The sequence below is a fragment of the Megalobrama amblycephala genome, linkage group LG1 (assembly GCF_018812025.1).
Source record: "Megalobrama amblycephala isolate DHTTF-2021 linkage group LG1, ASM1881202v1, whole genome shotgun sequence".
Lineage (NCBI taxonomy): Eukaryota > Metazoa > Chordata > Actinopteri > Cypriniformes > Xenocyprididae > Megalobrama > Megalobrama amblycephala.
In genome coordinates this window covers 72,719,686-72,729,958 of record NC_063044.1, presented here as the reverse complement: position 1 = coordinate 72,729,958, position 10,273 = coordinate 72,719,686, and the positions used below count along the sequence as shown (strand labels likewise).

The 10,273-nt window shown below is 44.0% G+C and overlaps 1 pseudogene; it reads right to left on the bottom strand.

The window, feature by feature from the left end:
• LOC125278291 overlaps positions 1-116 on the bottom strand; it is a 6,441-nt pseudogene extending 6,325 nt beyond the window's left edge.
• Positions 117-10,273: the final 10,157 nt, after the last annotated feature.

Below are 10,273 nucleotides of genomic sequence, written 5' to 3'. Positions count from 1 at the left end.
TAGAGTGTCTTCCAGCACCGAACGACACGGCCCAGACTACAGCATACCTCCTGATGAACCACATTTTCAGCAGATTTGGGCTGCCACTGAGAGTCAACTCCGACAGAGGTACTCATTTTACCGCCGAGATCATGCAGCAAATTTGGAGACTCCTGGGCGTACAGAGCCAACTGCACATCAGCCACCACCCAATCTCGTCAGGGCAAGTGGAACGGACCAATAAAACTGTGGTTAGCATGCTAAAAAAATATGTGTCAGCCAACCAGAAAGACTGGGATGTGAAACTTCCCCTGGTACTCATGGCTATTAGAGCCACTCCGCAGGAGTCAACTCGGGTGTCCCCTTCGAACTAATGACGGGGCGACAGATGACCCTGCCGCTGCACCTGCTGTACCAACCGGGAGATTCCAGCCTCGTCACTGCCTACACGACCCACCAGTACCTCGACGAGCTACACCGACACCTACGAACCACGTTTGCTTTTGCCCAACAACAGCTTCAACGAAGCGCGGAAGGCCAGAAAGCATACTACGACCGTAAGGCGTCACACCAGGAACTGGATGTGGGTGACCGGGTCTGGTACTACCTTTTCGCTCAGCCACCCAAAACAGCCTCCCAACGGCTGTCAAAGAAATTTCTTCCCCGTTGGACAGGACCTCATGAGATTGTGGACAAACTCTCCCCGGTTGCATACCGAATCAAGTTGAGCCGGGGGCAGAAAGAACCAATTTTCAAATGGGTCCACCGTAACCAGATTAAGAGACATGTGGCTGTTGACAGAGAAAGGCAGGGAGGGAACAATGCAAGCTAATCCCAGTTGCAATCCTCGGAAAACTGTCCTCACCAACCACGGACATTCCCTGCTGACCAACCATGCCTCTCTCTCCCTCTCTCCCTCTCTCTCTCTCTCCTCCCCTCTTCTCTGTAACAGGATGCTGCTGTGGTTCACCCTCGTGTGCCTCCTGCCAACCAGAGGACAGCCGCAATCCGACATCACGTCACCAGGTCCCGCATCTGGTATCGTACTGAGGGAACAACCGGGACTTCTCATCACCAACTGCCGGACTTACACTCAGAAAGTGTATGTGCGGTTGGACCCCCGCACCGTCTACAAAGCACACTATCCCAGCCATGTCGCCCAATACAGCTGGGCAGGGGCCCGATGGACGGAGAACGCCCTCACTCACGCGGAAGCCGACGTCCAGCACATGCTCGCCCAACTGGAGAAAGTGACTGTCACACAAGCCGAGTTAAGTGGACATAACCGACGCACCAAACGGTTCTTGGGAGCTCTGCTCGGAGCCGCCGCTGCAGTCGGGACCCTATTTAACCTCGGCATGTCAAGTGTCAACGCGGTGAGCCTAACCACCGTAAGGCGGCATGTGGCCGAAATCCAAACGGAGATCCCCCAGCTGAGAGAACAACTCACCACACAGAGCCAAACCCTTCAAAGCATCGGAAAAACTCTGAAGGGCACTGTAGTGGTTCTCAACACCCACAGCGTCCTGCTGAACCAGACAGTGAACTCAATGAAGCAACTGTTCACTGTGTTCCAAAATGACTTTGCCCAAACTCAGCTCGTCACTGCTCTAATGACAGATATGCTGCGGGAAGTGAGTTCCTCCATGGACAGCCTGGCCATGGGAAGGATTCCCCCATATCTTGTACCCCTGAGCCTCGTACAAACTATGCTAACCTCTGCGGCCATCAGACCCACGGACCCTATCCAAACTCACCTTGCCTACTCCCTGGGTAGTGCCATCCTACTGCATGTCGACCCCGAACAAAGGGAGTTGGCCTTCCTCCTAAACCTACCTATCATCGAACCAGATAACATCTACCGACTCAAAGACATTGTCAATGTCGGGTTTTGGAAGGGTAACACCCACATCAAGATCCACACTCCAGCTGTGGTCGCATACCACGACAGCAACCCCCAACTGTATCTGGCTCCCAATTTACGCATGTGTGTTTTGACCAAAGACATTCATTACCTCTGCCCTAGCAAACCTTTCCTCAGAGACAATACTGAAGGAATCTGCGGGTTACAGCCCATGATCAGCGACACGCGCTGCCCTGCCGAGGCCAAGCCTCGCGCCCAAATCATCGGAACACAAGCTGAGATTGTGGGCAATCGATGGCTTGTTAACACTCCCACTCGCACCGCCACCCTGACTTACGATCAGCACGACACTGCCACTCGTGTCAGCCTGCCCAGTCAAAGTATGTGGATCCAGGTACCCTGGGTGCCATCCTCCACCTCGATGACCTGGCCTTGTACCACATCTCAAGTGAAGAGTACCAGTCGGAACTGGAGATCCCATCCTTTTTCAGGAACCACAACCTCACTTTGGCCCCAGAGCTGGAACTGAGAATTGAGAAAGGGGGGTCCCAGTTAATTGACATTACTCCTGTCGACACCGCCCTCCAAGCACTCTCCCGACTGCCCATCCTGACCAGCTCCCCTATAGTCCAGGCTTGGACTGCCGCCGACACAGCCCTTTGCCTCTCCATGGCAATCGGGTACCTACTGACCCTGGGCCTAGCCTTCATCCTTTTCAAGAGGATGAAGGGGATGCAAGAGTCCATGGACAAGTGCCTGCCTGCCCTTCCCCGGGGTTTCAAGAGGAAACCAAGGAGAGGAGGCACCAACACGGAGAACGTACCAAATCTCATCGAAATGGACTCTCCCTTCGACGACCCGAAGGCCGAGGACCAGTAGGGACCACCTGCTGTCCGACATCTGTGCCATCCGACCTCGCTACCGTCCAGCGAGATCCGCACGGGGACCTCACTGGCCGAAAGGGGGAAACTGTAGGGTCTGCACAGTCTCAAGGATGAGCAGGTCCCACCATAAACTGTGTTTAAGCCTCAATTCACGGAACTTTGGTTTGTAAATCTTACATCGATTCCGGCCCGGCAGACACTAATGGATCACGAGACTTTTTTTATGACTGTTTCGATAAGTCCCCTAACCTCTCCCCCCCGCGACTTCAAAGGGGGTGCAACACTACGGATCGGGTTTCTAGGGACCAGGTCCAAATTCCAAACGGTCATAAAAGGAAAATACACGCACACACCCACAGACACACACACACACACACGGCTCCCCTACATAGAGACTGTATGCACAAACAGTATACCTACAAATATGAATGTATCTGCCATTGTAGTGCTCGCTGCATGTATGTGTTACTAGTGTAGAATTGTAGAATTGACTGTAGTAGGTTAGTTTTCATGTGAAACTGTAGTAATAGAGTGTAAAGGGTATCTTCTTTATATGACGAGGGACACCTGTCGAGTTTGATTTCTCCGTAAAGCTGTGAATCCGAGCTATTCACTGATGTACGTTACATGTCTGTCAAATGCATCGTTCAATGTTTAATAACACTATGAAGAAAATGCATTGATTCAACATACCATAAATTTATTCGGGAGACAGGACAAAGGAATGTGGAAACCCGCCAAATTGCAACGCTAGCATTGGAGGACGTTATCAAGAAGGCGTTCTGGTCTGTTGTCTTTAAAACACCATGACACGCGTCTTTTGGTGGCACAAGTTTTTCTGCACGAGTTCCTGCCGTCAAGACGGACTCTCTTCTTTATTTTCCGGTCATATTACAACAGTTAAACCTTCGTTTGAAACTTCGCCGAAACAACCTCCGGACGAAGGAGCAACTGTCAAACCGAGCGCTCCGAAACTCCAAGCACCCTGACTAACCTATGCAAGTATAATGTTTTTACGATTTTAAATACTGAGTTTCCTTGCTGGCTCTTAAAGGTGAACTGCTGCAATTTGACCTGCTTTGATCATCTCTTTCGTTTCTGCCTTCTCTTCTACTTTGTATGTATTTGTATTTACTTGTGTCCATTTAACCGTATAACCTGTGTATTACCCGTTTCGTATATTAAACTCATTATATCCATGCTTTTTGTTCACTTGCTCATTTTAGCAACAACCGAGTCACTTTAACGTTCTGATTCTAATGTCCTTGCTCTATATTTGGAGTCTATGATAGAAAGTTAGTCTCCCGGCCCGAGAATAACATTTCTGTCGTGATAATCTGTGGATAATTTTCCGTTTCGGTGGACGAACTGATAGTTTTCCACATAATTATTAAACCAGAACTAATCATATATGTGATTGATTATAATTCGTTGTAGTTAATTCACCATATATGTTTAATTCTCCGTTGGGTCGATATATGAACGTCATAAAGCTTTCTGAATTATGATATTCATATTTCATCCATAAATTGATTAATAACTGTACATCGCTACAAGTTATTCAGTTATTTGTAATAGCCTATGTCATTAAAAAAAAGTAGTTTCAATGTAGCCAGCTACTTTTTGTTAGTAACTTGTAGTGTAGCTAACTGACTGTAGTTTAACTACTTTAATTTATGAGTAGCTTGTAGTTTGTCAAACTACAGTTTTAGAGTAGCTTCCCCATCACTGCCTACATGTTAAATTATGCTAGCAGCTGCTAATCAAGATAGAAATGTGTTAAATTATGCTAGCAACATTCTTTTTTATTTACAGGGCTATTCACATCCCTGTAAACATGTCCCTGCAGGGCCCATGCTGGCTTTTTGCAAGCACAGTGGTCTAGGTCCAGACCACATCAAACCTAAACAGGTCCAGTGCGGGCTTTCCCAGGCGAGGCCTACATTTGGGCTCACTGCGCCTCTCTGTGATCAGCCCACACCAGAGAACTGCCCACATTAACCCATGATGGTCCAGTGTGGATCAGCCCAATCCGGCCCAGAGCAACTTTAAAAATTACAAAAATAATCTGTAATTAATACAATAACAAACCAGTTAGATGATAAAATGGTCAAATGACTGGCAATAAAGTAAAATCTCCTTATTTACAGTGTCCTCCACAAATATTGGCACCCTTAGTAAATATGAGCAAGGGTGACTGTGAAAATAAATCTGCACTTTTGATCTTTTATTTAAAAAATTCACAAAATTCTTACCTTTCATTTAAGTAAACAATTGAAAGTGGGGGGAAACTCACATTATGAAATAAATGTTTTTCTCTAGTTCATGTAGGCCACAATTATCGGCACCCAATTATTGCAACGTCCCTTTCCCAAGAGAACAGCTCTGAGTCTTCTTCTATAATGCCTGATGAGTTTGGAGAACACCTGACAAGAGATCAGAGATCATTCCTTCATGCAGAATCTCTCCAGGTCCTTCAGATTCCAGCTCCATGCTGGTGCTTCTTCTCTTCAGTTCACTCCACTCATTTTCTTTAGGTTTCAGGTCAGGGGACTGAGATGGTCATGGCAGAAGCTTCATTTTGTGCTCAGTGACACATTTTTGTGTTGGTTTTAATGTTTGTTTTGGATCATTGTCCTGATGGAAGATCCAACCACGGCCCATTATTGGATTTCTAGCAGAAAAGGTCAGGTTTTGATTTTTTTATCTGTTGGTATTTGATAGAATCCATGGTACGATATATCTTAGCAAAATGTCCAGGACCTCCAGCAGAAAAATAGATCCACAACTTTAAAGATCCAGCAGTATATTTAACCTTGGGCATGGGGTACTTTTTTCCATGTGTGCACCAAACCTATCTGGTGGGTTTGCTGCCAAAAGGCTCTTTTTTTTAGTTTCATCTGACCATAGAAGCTCACTTTCAATTGTATTACTTTGATGAAAGGTTAGAAGTTTGTGATTTTTTAATGAAAGATCAAAAGGATAAACAATGCAGATTTATTTTCACAGTTGCCTTTGCTCATATTTACTAAGGGTGCCAATATTTGTGGAGGGCACTGTAAATAAGCTGAAAACACTGTCACATGATCAGCTATGATCATCTGTCTAAATCTTCATTTTCACTTACTACAATCCAGTTTGACTATTTCTTTCATAATAAACTTTTAGATGTTTTATTGAAAATCACTGTTGAAGTCACTGTTATGCAGGTCAGTGTTGACCCTTGACCCTTGGCTCTTGACCCTTGACTTCCTCACTTTAATGATTCTCAGGCTCCTGTAACTGTGTGTTTCTGAAACACTTTTATTTAAACAAAAATTGCAAGAGAAATTCTGGTTAGATGAAGTTGATCACTTTATTGATGATTTAATCATCATGCAGTGTTCAGAATCAAAGAGATTTATATTTTACAGAGTATGATTCAGGGAATGTTTGAGTGGCACATGCCCAGGGCCAGTGCTAAGGGGCCAATGTTTTGCCAATAAGCAAATTCTCAGGGGCCCTGCGACCACCTTCCTAATATTGTGTTGGTCCCCTTATGCTGCCAAAACAGCCCTGACCCGTCGAGGCATGGACTCCTCTAGACCCCTGAAGGTGTGCTGTGGTATCTGCACCAAGATGTTAGCAGCAGATCCTTTAACTTGGGTGGAAGATGGCGCAGCACATGGCTGCCACAGTGCTTAGCTCTCCAGGGTTTGTACTGTTTTTGTTAGTTACTGTTTTTTTGTTTTTCAAACATGATCAGTTTTACCAGGGATGAGCTGCTGAACATTCGGCAGTGCACACCACAAAATCTTTTACCGGATTTTGATTTTTCAGACGTCTTGTTGAATGTTGTAGTCGGCGGAGCGGCAGCGCTGTTTAGACGCTTCAGGACGCGCAGACAGGGAAAGCGTGCTGGCGCCCTCGTGAAGCTCAGACAGCGCGGATTAAGAACGCTGCTGCCTAGCATTCATCTGGCGAATCTCCGCTCTCTGCCCAACAAAACAGACGAACTCCTTCTGCTCTTCCAGACAAATAAGGATTTTTCAAACTCGGCTGCTCTGTGCTTCACGGAAACCTGGCTGAACGACGCTTTTCTGGACAGCGTGTTAAGTCTGCCGGGCTTTCGGCTGTTTAGATCAGATCGCGATGCAGAATCAACGGGGAAATCGCGCGGTGGCGGGACGTGCTTCTACATCAACGAAAGGTGGTGTTCAGATTTAACGGTGTTAAAGAAGATGTGCTGTCCCGATCTTGAAACACTCTTCATTAACTGCAAACCGTTCTATTCGCCGCGGGAGTTTTGCTTGTTCATTCTGGTGAGCGTCTACATTCCTCCGCAAGCGCACGTGAGCTCGGCTTTACAGATACTCGCTGATATGATCACAGAGAGCGAGCAACAACACCCGGACTCTGTTCTTATCATTCTCGGGGACTTTAATAAAGCGATTCTCTCACGTGAACTGCCCAAATACAGACAGCATGTTACCTGTCCCACCAGAGACAGTAATACACTGGATCACTGTTACACAGCAATAAAGGATGCATATCACTCTGTCCCACGGGCAGCTTTGGGGCTCTCTGATCACTGTTTAGTTCATCTCATACCGACCTACAGGCAGAAACTGAAATCAGCTAAACCTGTAGCAAAGACTGTAAAGAGATGGACCACAGAAACAGAGCGGGCTTTACAAGCCTGTTTCGAATGGACTGATTGGAGTGTTTTTGAAGCTGCTGCCACCGATCTGGACGAGCTCACAGAGACTCTTACATCATATATCAGTTTCTGTGAGGATTTGTGCATTCCCACAAAGACTCATTTATCTTACAACAATGACAAACCCTGGTTCACTGCAAAACTCAGCCAGCTCCGTCAGGCCAAAGAAGATGCTCGCAGAAAAGGGGACAGAGTCTTGTACAAACAGGCCAAATACACACTGGAAAAGGAGATCAGAGTGGCAAAGAGGAATTATTCTGATAAACTTCGGAATCAGTTCTCTTCTAATGACACGGCTTCAGTGTGGAAAGGTCTGAAAGTTATCACCAACTACTAGACATCATCCCCCAGCTCTGTGGAGAATCAACAACTGGCAGACGATCTGAACGAGTTTTATTGCAGGTTTGAAAAATCACCATTCACACCTCCAACAACCGGTCGACGCTACAGAGCCCTGAGCACCAGAACGACCAGACACAGGAACAGTTTCTTCCCTCAATCAATTCATCTCATGAACACTTGACAAACACAGAAGACACAACACTATTACACATTATTTACTTAAAAAACTTATTTATATTTCAAATTTGCACACATCATAACTGTACATGCAAATTGTCTATATTATATAATGTTTTTTGCTTTTTTTGCACTTTGTCTTGTAAATTTGTATATTAATCTTTATTCTTTTTATTATGTGTCTTGTCTTGTCGCTGTCACTCTGTTGCACTGTGGAGCTTCTGTCACTAAAACAAATTCCTAGTATGTGTAAACAACATACCTGGCAATAAAGCTCTTTCTGATTCTGATTCTTTAAGTCCTGTAAGTTGTGAGGTGGAGCCTCCATGGATTGGACTTGTTTGTTCAGCACATCCCACAGATGCTCGATTGGATTTGAGATCTGGGGAATTTAGAGGCCAAGTCAACACCTCAAACTCATTGTTGTGCTCCTCAAACCATTCCTGAAACATTTTTGCTTTGTGGCAGGATACGGGCCAGCCTTCACTCCCCATCAGTGAGCCTTGGCCGTCCATGACCCTGTCTCCGGTTCACCACTGTTCCTTCCTTGGAGCACTTTTGATAGATACTGACCACTGCAGACTGGTAACACCCCACAAGAGCTGCAGTTTTGGAGATGCTCTGACCCAGTCGTCTAGCCGTCACAATTTGGTCCTTGTCAAACTCGCTCAAATCCTTACGCTTGTCCATTTTTCCTGCTTCTAACACATCAACTTTGAGGACAAAAAGTTCACTTGCTGCCTGATATATCCACCCACTAACAGGTGCTGTGATGAAGAGATAATCATATATATATATATATATATATATATATATATATATATATATATATTCTGGAGGTTTAAGCTGTAGGGTCTAATTGAGTTTCATTGCTCAATATTAAAAATAATTTTCTCGTGCACTGCATTTCTGCTGTGGTTTTCACACTTCCTCTCTCTCACACATTCACATGCAAATACGCAGAAACATCACCTCCTTTTTGACACTTGTGGCTCCTGAAAGCATCAGTGACATCTGAAACTGAATGTCTGTTTTAGCAGAAGCGTATTAAACCACAGTGTATTTAAATGGCTCAACTCTTATAGTTCTTCTCTCTCATCTGCTCTCAGTTGATCACTTGAACTCATCTGTGGTTGTTTTGCTGTGAGTTGTTGACTGAAACACCTGACATCTGTGGTTTGGTTTGGTTTAGTGTAGTTTGTGTGGACAGATCTCAAGCAAACAATCAACTGAATCTGAGTTTAAGAGCTGAAAGACGAATGTAGAGACACTTGATCAGGCCAAACATCTGTGGATTCAACCGACATGTGTGAACAAATGTGCTCAAATATAGTCATGATGAGAGATAAAGATCACAGTAAGAGCAGAGAGGAATATAAACTGAAGAAATGACTCAAGTTCACACTCATCATTTTTTCCACTCCAGTGGTCAGCGTCTTCCTAGAACTGTTTGACAGAGTGTTTTTACACACAACCACAATGAGATCAATGTTTGTCAGCTTTTAAAAGATTTTTTAAAGTTTAATTTTGAATTCACTGAATATTACACCAATTTTCTAATAGTTTTTCTTTTGAATGCTCTGGTAGTTTAGTATTTATTATATGGATAAAAGTGTCTGCTAAATGATTAAATGTAAGTAAATCCAGAAACAAAACAAAGTGGTTTAATATGTTAAAAGCAGAGCATGTTATTGTCAGTGGGATATTGTGTGTGGATCTGTTATTCTCAGAGGTTATATCAGTCTTGGTGCTCATGTGAAGCTAAATCAAGACACCTGAAATAGTTTTTAACTGTGTTTACATGTATTTATTTTTCAAGACTAACAGAATAATTGTGTAAAATCAAATTAACAGTGAGTAGAACTGCATATGAAAAAAAAAAACGAGAATGAGGCTGAATAATTTAAAATTAAGGAGGCATGTAGAAATGTGGAAAATATGAAATATAGATATATCTTGCATATAAACTTTTAAGAACTATAAAATATCACAGAGAGAGAGAGACAGAGAGAGAGAGAGAGAGAGAGAGAGAGCTGTTAGTAACACTGTCATCACAAGATGAGAAAACACATGATTTTATTTGTTCATGTCATCACATTCAGAATTATGTGCTTCTGTCACAACACTATTAATCACAAAATGAGTCTCCAGCAGTCAGGAAGAAGTTGAAGAAAATTACAAATTATAATTTATGGTAATTACAGTAATTACGATGTGGCATGAACACAACAAGCATAAATAAAATAAAACAAAAACACCTTTTGACCTTTTGACTTTTAACACCACAACCATTAACTGACAAAAATCCTTCACAGAAACTTTAAATAA